Source organism: Rousettus aegyptiacus, unplaced genomic scaffold, assembly GCF_014176215.1.
Source record: "Rousettus aegyptiacus isolate mRouAeg1 unplaced genomic scaffold, mRouAeg1.p scaffold_m13_p_8, whole genome shotgun sequence".
In the NCBI taxonomy this organism is placed as follows: Eukaryota; Metazoa; Chordata; class Mammalia; order Chiroptera; family Pteropodidae; genus Rousettus; species Rousettus aegyptiacus.
Window position 1 is genome coordinate 60102593 of NW_023416311.1, and position 15841 is coordinate 60118433.

Genomic DNA, 15841 nt, shown 5'->3' on the forward strand with positions numbered 1-15841 from the left:
GAATGAAAAATGAATGGAATGCTTCTTTGTTTTATTTTTTTACTTTTATTAAGCAATGAAATGAACTCATGCTTGTGGCCACAGACATTAAATGTTACATAGGTATGTATGATGACCTGTGGAATCAAATGATACTAAGGAACAGAGCGAATTTCATAGAACTCCTTGAGAGGTCTTGCTAAAGCCTAAGATAATTTTATTAGCAGGAATCCTGTAACATATTGCCATTGCAGGGCAAAAGCTAGTATTCTTAAGAATTTTTAGATAAAGTCTAAAAGGTAACTATCAGTGATAATGTTTTTAAAATAAAATAAACAATGATCCAGGGAAATATGGTTAGGAAGTCTCTGACATACAGACTTAAATATACACAAGGAAAAATCACAATATTTTGCTATATGTTATATATTTGTTATACATGCCAGAACACCCTGTGTGAGTATGAACTAACAGCATCCCAAAAATTTAGTCTTATGAAAACACTTTAACCTTTTTACTGTAGAATATGAAAAAGAAGATATAATCTCAAATTTCAAAGGCTTGTGGTTTTGTTCTGTATGATGTCTTCATTCATACATCGAAAAAATATCCTCTAAACTACACAGATTTGAATCATAGCTGAAGGAATGGTGAAATGAATAATTTATTAATTAAATTTTAAAATGCTGACAAGTCCTGTGTAAAAAGAGTGCATGAAGTCTGGCCCTTGAAAGATAGTCTCCAAACTCAGCATGACCTTGGTAAACTGGAGCAGTGGTCAGACATCATGAAACCAGGGAGAAACAAATTCTTTAAATACAAAACATAGAAGAGTTGGCTACAAGCAGATCTAGCAAGAGAAAAAATGCAAAATCAGGGTACATGAAAAGGTAAACATTTACATTAAAATTAATGCAGTTTATAAATAACTAAAAATATATATTCGATAGGAGTACACAATAGAGCCACGTATGTATATTGGGGGACTTCCAGAGCTAACAGCATATGTGGCTTGAAGAGCTACAAAGATGGGGAAAACATAGAAAGTATAGCAAGGAAAGAATAATAAAAATAGGTATAGTTCAATACACAGTCTTCAAGTGTATGAAATGAGGCCGTGATCACCAAATGTTCTCTGTAGAGAGGCTAGAACAAGAGGACTGGACATAAAGTATTTCGTGAGGGATTAGCTATAAGTAAGAATTTCCTGAGAGTGAGTTGTGAAATATCAAAATAGGTTACTGAGGAAGGTTATGTTGCTTCTTTTCCGGAAGGCCTTAAAAATAGGAGAGGTGGAATCTTTGTGAAATAATTTGGGTATGGTATTATCTGAAGGAGGGAAAAACGATATGACCTTGCATGGCCTTTGCCAGTATTAATATCCCGCATTTCTACTCTTACCTTGGCTGAATGAAAATGAATATATGTACTTCGACTAAATAAAAATTTTTTTTTTACTCTTTACTAACATGGCAAAAATTTAGGTGAATTTTAAAATGGATCTCATAAAGATCCAGCTTAAGGAAAATGAAATGTCCAAGTCCATCCTGAAATTCTCCATAATCAGTTTAGAGAGAAATTTAATAAATATTCATCTTAACTAATTTTTTCAAAATAGCTGAATAGAAATTGTGCTATATTCATTGTTTCTCAGTTCATAAAATATAAAATATGAACATTTTTATATAATTTTGAATTTTAGAATCCTCAGGAATGTGACCAAATACTGATTTGTTGTGTTAACTAGTTAGTTAATGATAATGTCCACTTTTCTAGCATCAAAAATTAATGTTGCCCCCTACACTTCTGAGAACACTTTTATTACCAGATCCACCGACAAGCACGATTAACACTGATATAAAAATTATTCCAGACGTTTCTTCTCTGCAAAAGGCAGTCTTTTCCAACAGGTCCCTTCTTACTGAATTAGAAATCTTAGAAATTTTCTTTTTTGCCAAAAGCCCTCTATAGCATGGGCTATAAAAGCAGGTTTTTGAGCATTCACTTTGCACAGTTAACTGCTCAACATCTTAAATGGAATTCGGCCTTGAATATAATGTGTCATCATTGATTATAGTCCACTGTGTTCATCAACTAGTACAGTAACATATATAAGTACATAAATGAATATGTATGTACCACAGTGTTCTATGTATGAAAGTAGGAGAAAAGTCTGATATATGCTGAAAATATACAAACTACAACTTTCTAACATTCTTGCTAGAGCACAGCTACACGATACATTGTGAAAAAAAAAAAACTGATGTGAATGTCCATAATACACCAAAGTGTGTGATTTTTCTTCAACTCTTATACTGCCAATTATGCAACTGTTTTATTTAATTAATTAGTATATTTTATTAGATGTATGTCTTATAAAGCCTATAGCCATAAAATTATTTATAAAATGATATGTTTAAAGGGCTCGAATTGCACAATTATACCCAGAGATCGAAACCACAAAGAATTCTAAAGAAGTAGGTAAATGTGTAAAAAATTCTAAAGTAGAAACTCTGCTGCACACGGAAGAACATTGTGATAGAGCATAATCTGAGGAGATGAAGGAGAAGGAGCATAATGAGAAAGAAGAAAAGATAATGACCAGAGTAACACCAGAATTGATTAGGTCTGGGTTAGAAACCTAATTAAGATATTTTGAAGAAGAGCCAGATGACCACTTCAAGCCTGGAGATAAGATACCTGAAATACTCTGCATTATTCTCATTTTCATCAGAAATGAAGTTGACTCACCTGATTGATCTCTTCAGGAAGACATCTGCTTTGATGATTTTTCCCAGGGGTTTGTGATTGATTCATATACATTCGCCTGGTTTTCCTTGTGAGCAACCACATCTATTTGTAGAAAGAGGGAGTAGGGTACAACCACTCGTGCTGATCGACCAGTAAATTCTGGTATTCTAATGACAAAAAATCTAACTCAAGTTTGATTCTATTCTCCTACCAGCATAGTGAAGTAAATTCTCTCTTGCCATCAAGAATAAGAGAATGTTAGATGAATTAAAGAACACTGATTTTACAAGTACTTTTTTGAGTCCCTCATTTAAAGTCCTCTTGAATATTATCTTGCAGCATGGAGAAGTAGCAGAATATGTGGTTTGAGCCTGGGACTGGACTTAAAGGGGTTATAGCTCTAGCACTAACGGTGTGACGTTGGGCAAGTAGCTTAACCTCTCTGTCCTCCTTTTCTATAAAATCGAAGTGATAATAGTGCCTTCCTCATAGGCTATTGTGAGTATTAGAGTCAGTATATATAAGCTTTTAGTGTCAGTGTTTTATAATTTGTAGCTATTATTTATTAAAATTCTAAAATTGATAGTGGTCCAAAGTGCATAATGTAACTTTGGTCTTAACTGTTTATATTGCTTAAAGCTGAAGTGAACCAATGTTTCAAGAAAAAAAGAAAGAAAAAAAAAAACTATTGTATTTATCCAGGCTATTGAACATCTTTGTCAGCTTATTGTTTCTCTAGGATTATATTCTTTGGAGAAACATACAGACCTTATTTTGTCTTACACTTTTATTGAATTTATATCATTTAGGAACTTTAAAGAGCTCTTTAGAAATTGAACCCAGGTCCCTTTATATTTCTGAGGAAAATGAGGCTCGAGGAGCTGATTGGCCTAAAGACAAGCAGCTCGTGGGTGGTAGAACCAGCCAAGAGTCTGATTCCACACAGCGTTTTCCTTCCACTGCTCTCCACTCTTCCTTGGTGCCTTGGGCTTTGTAAACAAATTGCACTAAATGATAAATATTTTATTAATATTTTTACTTCAAAAGAGGAGCAATTTTAGGCACCTGATATCATGTTTGCATTTCTTTGTAAAGCTAAAAGAATACTTTTCTGTTGTTTGATCAATTATTCAACAATCCTGTTATGTGTTCCTTGAGCCAAGCACTGAGCTAAAGTGTTGGTTTGGAGCATTTCAGCACTGTAGTGTATTGAGCAGTCAGAGGGAAGAAGCTTGTTCCTTTCTTTAAAGCTAGTATTACCCAAAGGATATTCCAGATAAATTTGGAAATACTCCAGGTTCTAAAATCTAGCACATTGAAGAATATGAAAGTTCCTGCAGCAAAGAAACCTGTTTTTCTAATTTTTTTTGATTTCTTGACTTTTTTTTTTTTTTTAAGGGCTAACGTGTTTGCATCCTTAGAAACCAGTGGTCTTTAGAACCCACTTTGATATTTCTAAAGAGAGTCATAAGCTAGCTTTCACTGATGGGTGCTTTTTTTTAGATCCTACGTTTTAGAAAATCAGGATAAAATATGTCCATTTCAGTAACTTCTGAGCCATAGTAGCATAGTATAGGGGAAGTACTGTAATACTTTCCATGTAGTATTATCTACCAAGGATGACTTGGTCTATCCTTGAAAATAGCCTGGGACAGAATGTGTAGACATTCTGAGATAAGGGGCTTCCCGCCAGGCCTTGGGCCTAGGAACCAGCTGAGCCAGCACACATGCCCTGCCCTGCCTGGTTCCAATGTAGGAAACCTTCTGTTCATCTGAAAACACCTCTATTCCTAGCTCTTTGACAGTTTTACTTTCCATATCCCCTCAGTTCTAAACATGTGGAAAAAGAGATAAAGAAAGGTGATGAAATGAAGAAATGGAGTGAAGAATGCTACAAATAGAAGAAACTTGTATTTACATTCCTGCTTTGTATGCACTTATGACGAGGTTTGGGAGGGGAAAGGAAATGTTCTCCAAAGGTCATTTTACAAGATAGGGAAGGAGGTGAGTGTACAATGTGAAGTATTGGTTAGCATTGAGAATAAAATTAAAGACTATGCTGGTTCTTATTAGAATAAATAGCTGTACTGTAATTCATTTAGGAAAGGAGAGAAGACAGTTTTGATTTAAAAAGAAACTTTTCAAATTTATGATTCTTTTTCAAAGCATTTGATCAATTCTAAAGGCAAATAACAGATTCATGTTGATTTAGGCTTTGTAAATTATACAATGTACCCTACTTTAAAACTGATAAATTATGTTCGCCAAATAAGAAATTGATGGAATAAAGGATCAAATTTATACCACTCCCCCCCAAAAAAAATGTCAGAGGAGGGAGAATTGAAAATGTATAACCATTATTCTTTAAAGTTTCATTGCATAGGAAATTTTGACCCCTCCTCTTAAAATGCTATAGTTTTTCACTGGACATTTCTATTTTATAACTTTTAAAATTAAAGTGTGTCTGTTGTGATACTCTAATTTCCTATCTATTAAAATTCATAATCTTTAAATTTTGTATTTTTCTTCTTAAAAATGCTTTAATTTAAAAAATACTAGATGATTCAATTTATTCATTCTAAGTTGGAAATTAATCTGTTTGGCTTGAGGCTATATAGCTTACTCTCATTAGATGGGTATGTCCAAAGATACGTGAATATTTCCCATACAGTGAGACCCTGGGATTTTCAAATATCGCTGAGATCTTAATCAAAACTGCTGATTGCTTGGGAGTTGGGCCCTATGAGAGAAGAACTACATCAACCTAACCCAGTAATTCAGTTTTTTTAGTAATGTGTAAGATTGTTTATTTCTTAAAATAAATATAATTGTAAAAATATTCTTTGGTTATGAAATAGCCCATATTTTACATTTGCAGAAATTTTGCATCATATTCGTCAGATTGTTCGTGGTGCTATCCATATTTAGCATTGCAAAACGAACTTATATTCCCGAGAACTATTTCAATAAGTGGGCATTGCTTTAATGATATATCCACATTTCTAGGGAAGTCACGCCTTTGGATTCAATTAATATCAATTTAGAAACTTTTTGAATTATTATATTCTCACAATAGTATATTCTCAGTACTTCAAAGTGTTTATAATGTTTATAAAATGATGTAATCCAGAAATGAAGAAAACAAGTTTACACAGTGAACTTATAAAATTGTTTCCAATTGAATTTTTACAAATGAATGTGGTTCTCTTTTTCATTTGAGCTGTACCACCTTATCATACAATCTTATGTGCTGCTATTCCCATGTTGTATACCGAGGTTTAGGAAACTACGAACTAGCCAAGTTTGTACCAACAGTGACAGGCAGAGTGCTAGAGTATTCATCTTCCTAATACTGCCTGGCTCCATCTGTGGTTTAGATCTCTCCTCACATGTGATCTTCTCAAATTACCTTCCCCTGACAGCACTATCCACCTCTACACTTGCCTATTCAGTCACCCCCTAGCCTGTTCTGGTATTTGCTTTTTAGCACTTCTCTATCTAAAATTATCATGTTAGCGTGCTTGTTTATTACCTCTTTGGCCCTTTAAAATGTTTTTTGTGAAGACCAAGACCATCTTTGTTTTGTTCACAGGGGTGTCTCTGGCACCTCGTATCATGCTTGACATTTATGCCTTTGTGAGTAATGATCAAACTTTTTCATTGATACCTAGAATATTGAGCATCATGATTTTAGCTCGTGGTCTCCAATGAAGTCAATTTAGTCAGGATTTGATTGCCCACATGGTCCAAGCTGAGGTTCGGTTTACGTGAACACAGCCAGTACGAATAGTAGCATGTAGTTCATCTGTTCCAAAGCCTGTGGTAGGTAGCCTGTATTGCATCCTGTTAGAGGATCTGCACTGCATACGTGCACTTTATCCCATTTCTGACATTTAACTCTCACCCTTCCTGACCACCAACCCTGACATAAGTTCTGAAGTATTAAAATTGTGTGTTACACAGCCCCAGCGTGTTTTATTGTGACCAGCGAAGTCATGTAGAGTCCTCTTGTCCTGGAGTTATGCACAGATAAAGGGAGGATATAGTTTTGAGAGGAATGCTATAACTACAAAGTGCATCCTGAAGGCCATTTAGCTCACAATGAAGGTCTGTGTTTTAAAATAGCACTATAACAAAGTAACTACAGAGTTTTGGCAAGGGCTTCAACTATTTATAGAACTAGTAAATAGTGCCACAGTACCCAGTTCTCCCTTGCCATAACCCTAAACTTATAAGAAGCACTGTAATTATATTTTTCTACTTAAAAAAAAAAATCATAGTAGCCATTATCAGTTTAACCATACGGAAGCTCAGGCTGAGATTTCTTTTTTAAATGCATAGTTTTGATTTTCAGCAGCTGCACTGGGTCTTTAATCATATATTATCTTTATGAAGCCTTTTTCTAACATATGTTAATTGGCTGTTTTCTGTGACAAATTATGAGCTCTTACTTTGATGAGGTTCAATTGCAATCATGTTGGAGTCGAGTACGTAGAGTTTCCACCCCTGCTGGCTCCTCAAACCACTACAAACATCCGCACGTCACTGCAGTGCTGAGTAATGGCAGGATTTGGGCTGGCTGATTTCACTACAGATTTTTTTTTTCCACAGGATATTTTCAGCTTCTTTGTACTAAATCTGTTGCAGGGTTTGCCCTTTTTAGCAGAAGCATGCTCTAAAATTAACATCAAATCTTACTGGAGATTACTATAATACAGTGAGAAATATTTCATAACACGACACCCCAGTGTCTGTTTTACTTTACTAAAATTTTAGTACATTAATTGTATAATTTTCTGTTGTGAGGTTGGTAAGTATTTTCTAAATCATTAGACTTTTGTGGTCAATATTTTGAATTTTCCTCTTTTGAGAGAAGTTACTTGTTGAGATAATCGAGTATGTATAGTTAGCTCTCATAAAGAAATGCATGTACTCTTTTTTCTAGGTATTGCCAAACATCGGTGTGTTTAAAAGTCCATTGTATTTTTTTCTTTGCAGTTACATCTGTTGGTCAAGTAATGAAAAGAATTACATGTTCCATCAAATTTAATGACCTATAAGATGCATTGCATCCATTCTAGTTCTCTATCCACATGTCAGTTTTTAATGTATGATTAGGACGAACAGATATATTCTAATCCATCTGCTCTGAAAACTGACAGATAGCCTGCATCAGATACCAACAGATGATCAGTGATAGCTATAATTAGAATAGATATAAAAATACAGTGCATTTGTTTAGATTCATGGGAAAGGAATCAGGGTAATTGATTAAGGCCTTCAGAAGCTGTGTCAAACAGTAGTCATCTTGAAATTAATTTAGCTGTTTCTGCCTTGATGTCTAAGGTAAAGGATTGTCCAAACTGTGGTTCTCCAAAGCTAAGGCTGGGGGTCAAATTTTCATACAGGAATTAGAGTTTAGAATAAGATGAGCCGGATGTGAATAGAAGCCACTCCTCCTCATGAGGCTGTTTTTAATCAGCCATTTCCCTGGAGTAGCGCACAATCAATGAGCTCTAAATCCTGAGGCTACCTGCGCTCAGAGGAAGGCCTGGGAACATCATTACAGAACTTACAATTGAGCATATGTGAAAAAATTAGAGCAGAAATTAAGGGTAAGAGAGGTTAACTTCAAAAGTCTTACTTTGGTACTGTTCTTTAAGAGATAATTTCAAATGTTAAAAAGAAAACAATATTAAACTCAACTAAATGCCGATACTACTCTATTAAAAGATCATGGTAAATAAGTCAGATGAAAAGTTATTATTGATCTATGTTAGCCAGAACTGTTTCAACATGTATACATTATTTTGAGAAGATACATGTGGGTCAATTTCAGTGTAAGTAAATAGAAAGATTTTTTCATTAATAGCACTACAGCTAGAGAGAATGGCTTCAGAAGTCCTGCGTGATACTTCAGTGTGATTGCAAAGTCAGTTGATGCACTGTGTCTTGAGCTAGTGTACGCAAGGAAATTCAGTTCCACTTGATAAGACACATACTTAATTGGCTTTAAGAAAATAAACCAAGGTAAAGAATGATGTGTAAATGAAACAGAGAACTTGGCACTTGACTCTATGGAAGCCCGTGAGCCATGTGGCTTAATTGGGGCCAGTTGGGATCATTTAATGATTGCTGTCAGAAGATCAGATTTAATTCTCCTTATAAGAAGACCACAGTGGGATAGAGTTAAACAAATTGTCATCAGAGGTTTCAGATGAACAAAGCCTTAATTAGGTTGATTAGGATGCTGTAAAAGAGATGAAGAGCAATAGAAAAATTGATGAATCACTGGGCTTCATGTTGAGCCACATATAATAGCAATATCAAATATCTGTATTTTAAGATGTGGCATTTTGACTATTATATCTATCATCATGGACAGTTTTACGTAAACTTTCTACATTTCTAAAGTTTAATAAGAGACAATAGTAAATGGCATTCTGTGTAAATAGCAGATGATTTATCAAGCATATCCTCCTTAATGTCTAACAAAAACATCGGCAGGAGGACAATAGTATTTCTTCCCATTTCAAGGTCATCTTTAAATGTTAAATAAACTAGGAAAGTAAATAATAACAGAGGTAAATTATTTTCAAGTACATACTTTTCAATCATTTAGCATAATATTTGAATACAGAATAAAACAGAACCTTTACTTAAAATGTCCTTTTAACCATTAAAATCAAAATTCTAATAATATCGTGATTACTTAACAGTGATAATAGAACTAATCTAGTGTCTTAAAATGTATTATTATTGTTTTATCTGTACGTTACGAAATTCTAAAATGTGGTTTTCTCCATTTGCTGCAGTTTTGCAGGAAAATGTTCTCTCTGCACACGCACATACCCGTCCCCCGCCCTCCAACACACACACACACACACACACACACACACACACACGTATCAGTAAGGCTGAAAATGGTGTCCAATACATACAGGCTTTTGAGAAAAACAAAATGTGTAGAATATTTCCCTTTTATTAATGAAATATATGTTAAAGATTAAGAAAATAATGAACATAGATTTTATTCTGACAGGATCGGAAGATGCCTAGGAGCTCAGATTTTGTCATAATAAGATGAAAATATAAAATAGCAGCACCTCCCACTTCAAGCCTAGCATGCTTTGAAGGCTGACAATTTCGTTTCACTGATATTGGTGTAGCACAGTGCTTAAGTTGCTTTGTTCAATAACAGCAACAAAAAAAATCCAGCTGCATGTGCTTATTGAGAGGCTACAGCTGGGGAAGAGAATACACTCTGGGATGCTAAATAGTAGCTCTTGCTTGTGACAAGGACAGTTCAGAATTTACCTTTGTGGTAAGCCCTGTCACATCACTAAGTGGCCTTTGAAAGAAAATGTGGTGGCTGCACTGTTGTGAAAAATTAGGAAAACAAAGGCATGATAAAACCCTGAAATAATTACTTAATATGATGGAAAGACTACAAACTGACACTGTGGTGTGGTTGAACAGCATGAGGCTTTTGACATATTTAGACCATTTGGAGTTTATTTTGGCATGGAGAATGGAGAATGCTGTTTAATCTGCAGTGTGAAAAAAATGTCCAAGACAAAATATACCATGGATAACTGTGACAGGGAAGCTGTGCTTCCCTCGTGTTTATTAAATTGTTTACAATGCAATACAGTTGTTTAAAGGTATGTGTCTCCTAAATTCTAGAACTGTGTAAATAAAATGACTTATGTCAGTGATAATGGGAGGTTAGGCACACTTATTAAATTAATTGCAGGGGTTTTCAAAACGAGTTCCTTTTTAGCCTTATTATATTTCTGACATACATTTCATCTCCTTTTGTCCTTGGGGAAAGATATTAAAGTAGGACTAGAAGCATTAATGTAGAGTTTTCAGCAGCCGTGGTCATTGGGAAAATTGATATATTTCCCTAGTTATTTCTACTTTTGCAGCCTGAAGCTCTTCTATGACTGATACTTAAAAGAAATTTCTTAATTTTTATAACATTGTAAATTTTTCTTCATATAATGATTATTGTTAAGGGATAAATGAAACATTACCTGTTAGAAGTTGCTCATCATTAGCTCTGCAAAGTAAGGTCTTTATGGTGTATGTAAGGACTACAGTTCACTTGATAGACTGCCTGTATGATAGGCCTGAATTTATGCTTCAAAACTGAAGCAATCTTAAGTTCCTAGTACTATTATGTACCCAGCACTTCACGTACCACATCTAATAATCGTAACCATCCTGCAAGCAAAGAAGTATGTTCCCAACTTTTTGTAGGGCCATGAAACAGCAGTTCCAAGAGATTCAATCATCAATTTATAATCAGTTAGTCAGCTTCTAAGTACCAAGCTAGAGTTCAGACCCTGAGCTTCTTGACTTCAAAATTCATTCGGCTTCCACATCTCAATATAAATTATTCTTATTCCATATATGAGATGTTCTATAAATATGTAGATAAATATAAAGATTGTGTCAGGTTATCAGGTATCAGTCTGCTTCTCTATAAACAAAAATATGAAAATGTTCTTAGTAGTAGTCATTAAAAATAGTGACTGAAGAAAATACTCACCTAACGGATAAAATTCTTAATAAATTAATTCATTAATCAACTAATAGTATGCTACTAATAGTCTACCTCCGTATGACTGGCACTAGTGTAGATAACTGGGACTACAAAAGTAAGACAAAACAGACCCAGCCCATAGATATCGAGGAAGACAGACAGAATGCAATTTCAATTGTAACAAGTGCTACAAAGGAGGACCTTATAGGGGAATTTGATATGGTTAGGAGAACTTAGAGTCTTCCTGAAAAAGTAAAGCAGAAAGGAAGGGAAGAAGTTATAGAGGCACGAGAGAAGAGCATTACAGGTAGAGGGAATTGCATACGCAAAGGCCCTGAGGTAGGAAGGAATTTGGCAGGTGGTAGGGAGTAACGTGGCAGCAAAGACAGTTAACATTATTTATTATTTATTTGCTACTGCAACTCGAAGGTGACTCAGAAGTCATCAGATTGGCACTAAATTAGAATAGAGAAAATAACTGTTTTGTGTGATGATATTTATCCAGTGGGAAAGAATGGCTACTCTTTTATTACTCTTAAGAGGATGAGTTTTAGCTATGTGTTCTTAAAATGAACTCAGCTTGCATTCACGGCTAAGGTAACGTAACATTCTATACAACACATGGTAAACTCGGAGAGGTATGAAGTGACTTTCAGGACCAAGGAAATATTCCCCAACTCCTAAGATATCACATACTAGAGTAACAAAAAAATAATAATAATTATTATTATATCTTTTGAAATTCAGAACATCTCTTCAGGGAAAAAAAGTAAAAGTTCTACTTGTTCTCTTTAACCGAAATATAATTAGACATCTCATATGTCTTTCAAACATATCATAAAGTAGAAAGTTAAATGTATCTAGATGCACCATAATGAGCAACATTTTCCACTTGAAGTAATAATGAATCATTTAATTGTTTGAATTAGTAATACCAGGCTTCTTGCAGTAACTGGGCTTATGATCGGTTTTTTTTTTTTGGTTTGGTTTGGTTTGTTTTTTTTTTTTTGTCCCTTGTATTTACTTAATGGTATAATTTCTTTTGTAATGTGGTGTGCTTAGTTTTTCGGCATGGAGATTTATAAAACATTATATGAACATGCTAGTGTTAATGGAAATGTGAGTCAATGAAAAAGTTATTTGCCAATATGAGTAAAAGAAAACCAGAATTGTCTTTGCAAATTGACATCACATATATTAATGTTTTATCATTATTCATGGGCTGTTTTTATTTAAGTGACTGCATTGTGCTTATTATAGCAAAATACATGCTTTGCAGAGATAAGTTTAGCAGGAGAGAATTAATTTCTTCCCACATCTTTTAATGTGGCATGGCAGTTTCACTCTAAGATCAAAACACATAACTGAAGGTTATGTTTAATTTCTAAATCAAAGTGTTGTGGGAAGATGATTGAAATCTGAAGATGACTCAGATCCACTTGATATGTGGTTTTCTTCCTACAGAAACCTTATGGTAGACTGCCATTTCCATGTTAGAAAGAACCTAATCATGATGCGATTAAAATAAATAGTTTCTCTGTATACTGAAAGTTTATATTAGTTACTTTGGTCTTAGTCTGAATTTTTTAAAAGAACTTTGAGAGTTTCAGTTACATAGATATCTATTTCCTCCACCCAGTACTTTTATCTCTCGCGCGCTCTCTCTGTCTCTCTGTCTCTCTGTCTCTCTCTCTCTCTCTCGCTATCTCTCTCTCTCAAATATGGAGACAAAGAAGTAAACACTATATTTTACCAACATTGATTTTTTTTGACAGTTTTTGTGATTCTATTTTTTACCAAAATTATAATGTATTCATTTGGCTCTTTGCCTGTTTAAAATTCTTCATTTGCCTTGAAGGGTAAATTAAAATTATGGGGCCCCATTAACTGTGTCAAATGTTTTTTGTAAGTCATAATAAATGGTTATTGCGATATATCTCCTACCTCACCAAAGTGAACTTATTTGTTTTCTAATTTTTATTTCTTAAATCAGTCATGCAAAAATACTAACCTAGAGCTGAAATGGATGTTTCTCAGGTGTTTTAAAAATAGAAATTAAAAATTTTGTCACCATGTCTGGATTTCTCTCATTGTCCCTTATCTGAACCTCTCTAAAGCCTCTCTGTGTGGGGTGTGCAGCACAGCACACTCAGACAGTTCTGCTCAGAGAAGGAAGTGAAGAGTTTTGGTTCCCATTTTACACTTCTGGAACAGTTTAGGGAAGGAAGCACCTTTACACCTTTTATTGTTCGTGGTTGCTGACATCATATCCTTCCCTGACCAGTCTGTGCGTGTTTCCTGCCATTCTGTCAAGACTCTTCTGTGTTACTGGGAGGGATTTGTAGGAGGAGGGAGGGATGGAGAAAAAAAAGGGAGCAAGAAAGAGGGAGGGAGGAAGCGGGGGAAGACAGAGGGAAGGTTTGTATCACTTAAGGGAACTTGTTTGTAAATGAGAGAGTCAGAGGGAGAAGGATCTTTAGCATCTGTCCACAAGAAATTCTTCTCTTCTTGGGTCTCAAACCACTTTGCCTTCATCTGTCTGCTTATGCCAAACTCAAAGTGAACAGAAGCCTGCCATAATGAAGTTCCCCTTTTTAGTAAGCAGCCTGATTTTATTTTTCTTGTATTTAGATAGGCAAAAAGAAAAACAATGCAGAAGACCATAACTCTATAGAGAGTAACTATGGTAGAGCATTTCTTTTCCTTTCTATTTTTTTAAAAATCAGATTGTTTCTATGGAAGTCTGTCATTTTCCAAGAATGTTTCTTTCATGTGGAAAGAAGTAGCAACAAGCCTGCTGAAATTATTTTAAGCTTATGGTTGATTGTACATAATAAAAGTTTTCAGCATAACTTGAAATTCTATGTGTAGTTTAGCTATTATATTCTTTTCTTCATATGCATACAAAACAATTTTAGAGATTATTGAAGTTTTATAATCACTTTTTCAGCCTCTCTAAGTTTCCTACAAATTAATACTTAAAACCAGCCTTACAATATAATTTTGCATAAAAATCAGGTTAGAGAAGTAGTTATGCTAAGCAACAACTACTAAGCTATTGGTGACCTTCCTAACTCTTTGAATTTTACTGATAGCCTTGAAATGTGGTGACCCTTAATCAAATGTTTTAAGTCACATGTTCCATGACACATTTTACTTCACGAAATCAGTCACATCACCACAGCGTATTATTCTGCATGCATATTTACTATATCAAATTTTGCATTGTAGAAAGGTTCAAAGGTGACACTTCCAGAAATATTCATTTTTACAGAAGAAAAGACTTTAATTTTATTGATATTTAAACCTGCTTCTCTCTACATTACCTTGCATATTTCAAAAGGGAAAATATATTCAGTGACATTTTTATCAATATATATATATATATGTTTGACCTATGTATAAATTTTGAGAAGCAAAATATTTTCCATCATGTTTTGAGAATTTAAAAATATATATATTGCTCTGCTCTTTTTTTTACAAAGTGTCCCTTCGAAAGTTGTGAAATATAAGGTAGTGATATGGAGGAACTCTTCTAAGTTTAGTTCATCAGGAACTCTCTGTTTTTCTGAGACTTTCCTCCAGGGATGTTTCTCTACGTGTTTGGTATTTGTATTTTGAAATCAGGATTTGTAGAAGTTCTCATCTTGCCCCCCTTGTCACCACACTCTAATCTGTTCACCCTGACCTTCCACCTTAAAGTGAATAAGCGCTTAGGCAGGCATAGTCCTGTAAGCCGATAGTGCCACCGGCCTCGGCTAAATGAAAGAAAGGAAATTGTCCCATTTGCATTTGCTGTGGATTCATGGGTTGGCTTTTCTGTGATAGAGGAAGGCTGTTCGTCTCTTTGGGGTCTTGCACATGCATTCTAACGTGCTGCTTACTTCCAAGGTAAGACTATAGAAAATACAGGAAAGTTGCCCAGTTGACTGATATTTAAGGCCACTCTAAAAATAGATGAACAGTGGCAACAGTGAATATATGATGTAATTGTGCTTTGCGGATTTTTCATATTTTAATGTCATAGCTAATTTTTTCATGTATATTTGTCAAATGTGTGTTATTTATATAGCTCTTTAAAACTTTTGAACTACTTCCAACATTTAAAATTACCACTGGAGTAATAGTTTTTGATGAGCACCGTGTGGTCATGACATTACTCAATATATATGTTCTCAAAAGCAGGAGTGAGTTGCAGTTTAATAGAAAGACATTGGGCAAAAGGGAATAGCTGGTCTTAGTGTTTAAGCAGCGATTAATCCACCAGAACTAATTATGTCATAATAGCTTCTGCAATTAGGTTATCACAGAAAACTTAAATTTAAAAAAAAAATTACTCAAAGTGATAAAGAATTTAGAAAGTAAATTAAAGAAATCAAAAGAGCTGATGATCAGATCAAGTATGTAACAGCTTTCCTTTTCCAATAACTTCAAATTGGAGCCAAATAATCCATTTAATAGCCAGGACATTGGCTTAACGTTACACAATACTGTGGGAATTCATCAGGTTGGTTGTCAGACACCAAGTAAAATAAACAGGGAAATTCTGAGCAATTGTGT

The 15841-nt window shown here is 34.5% G+C and overlaps 1 protein-coding gene across 16 annotated transcripts in view; it reads left to right on the plus strand.

The window, feature by feature from the left end:
- Positions 1 to 15841, plus strand: part of MEF2C (myocyte enhancer factor 2C) — a 141758-nt gene that overhangs the window by 35752 nt on the left and 90165 nt on the right. For 2 of the 16 annotated variants that reach the window (XM_016118677.1, XM_016118679.1), the window contains exon 1: positions 14703 to 15172. The exons of the other annotated variants lie outside the window; for them this stretch is intronic. The gene's annotated coding sequence lies outside the window, so the exon portion shown is untranslated. Of the gene's footprint in view, positions 1 to 14702; positions 15173 to 15841 lie in introns of those variants that run through there. 16 annotated transcript variants of the gene reach the window in all.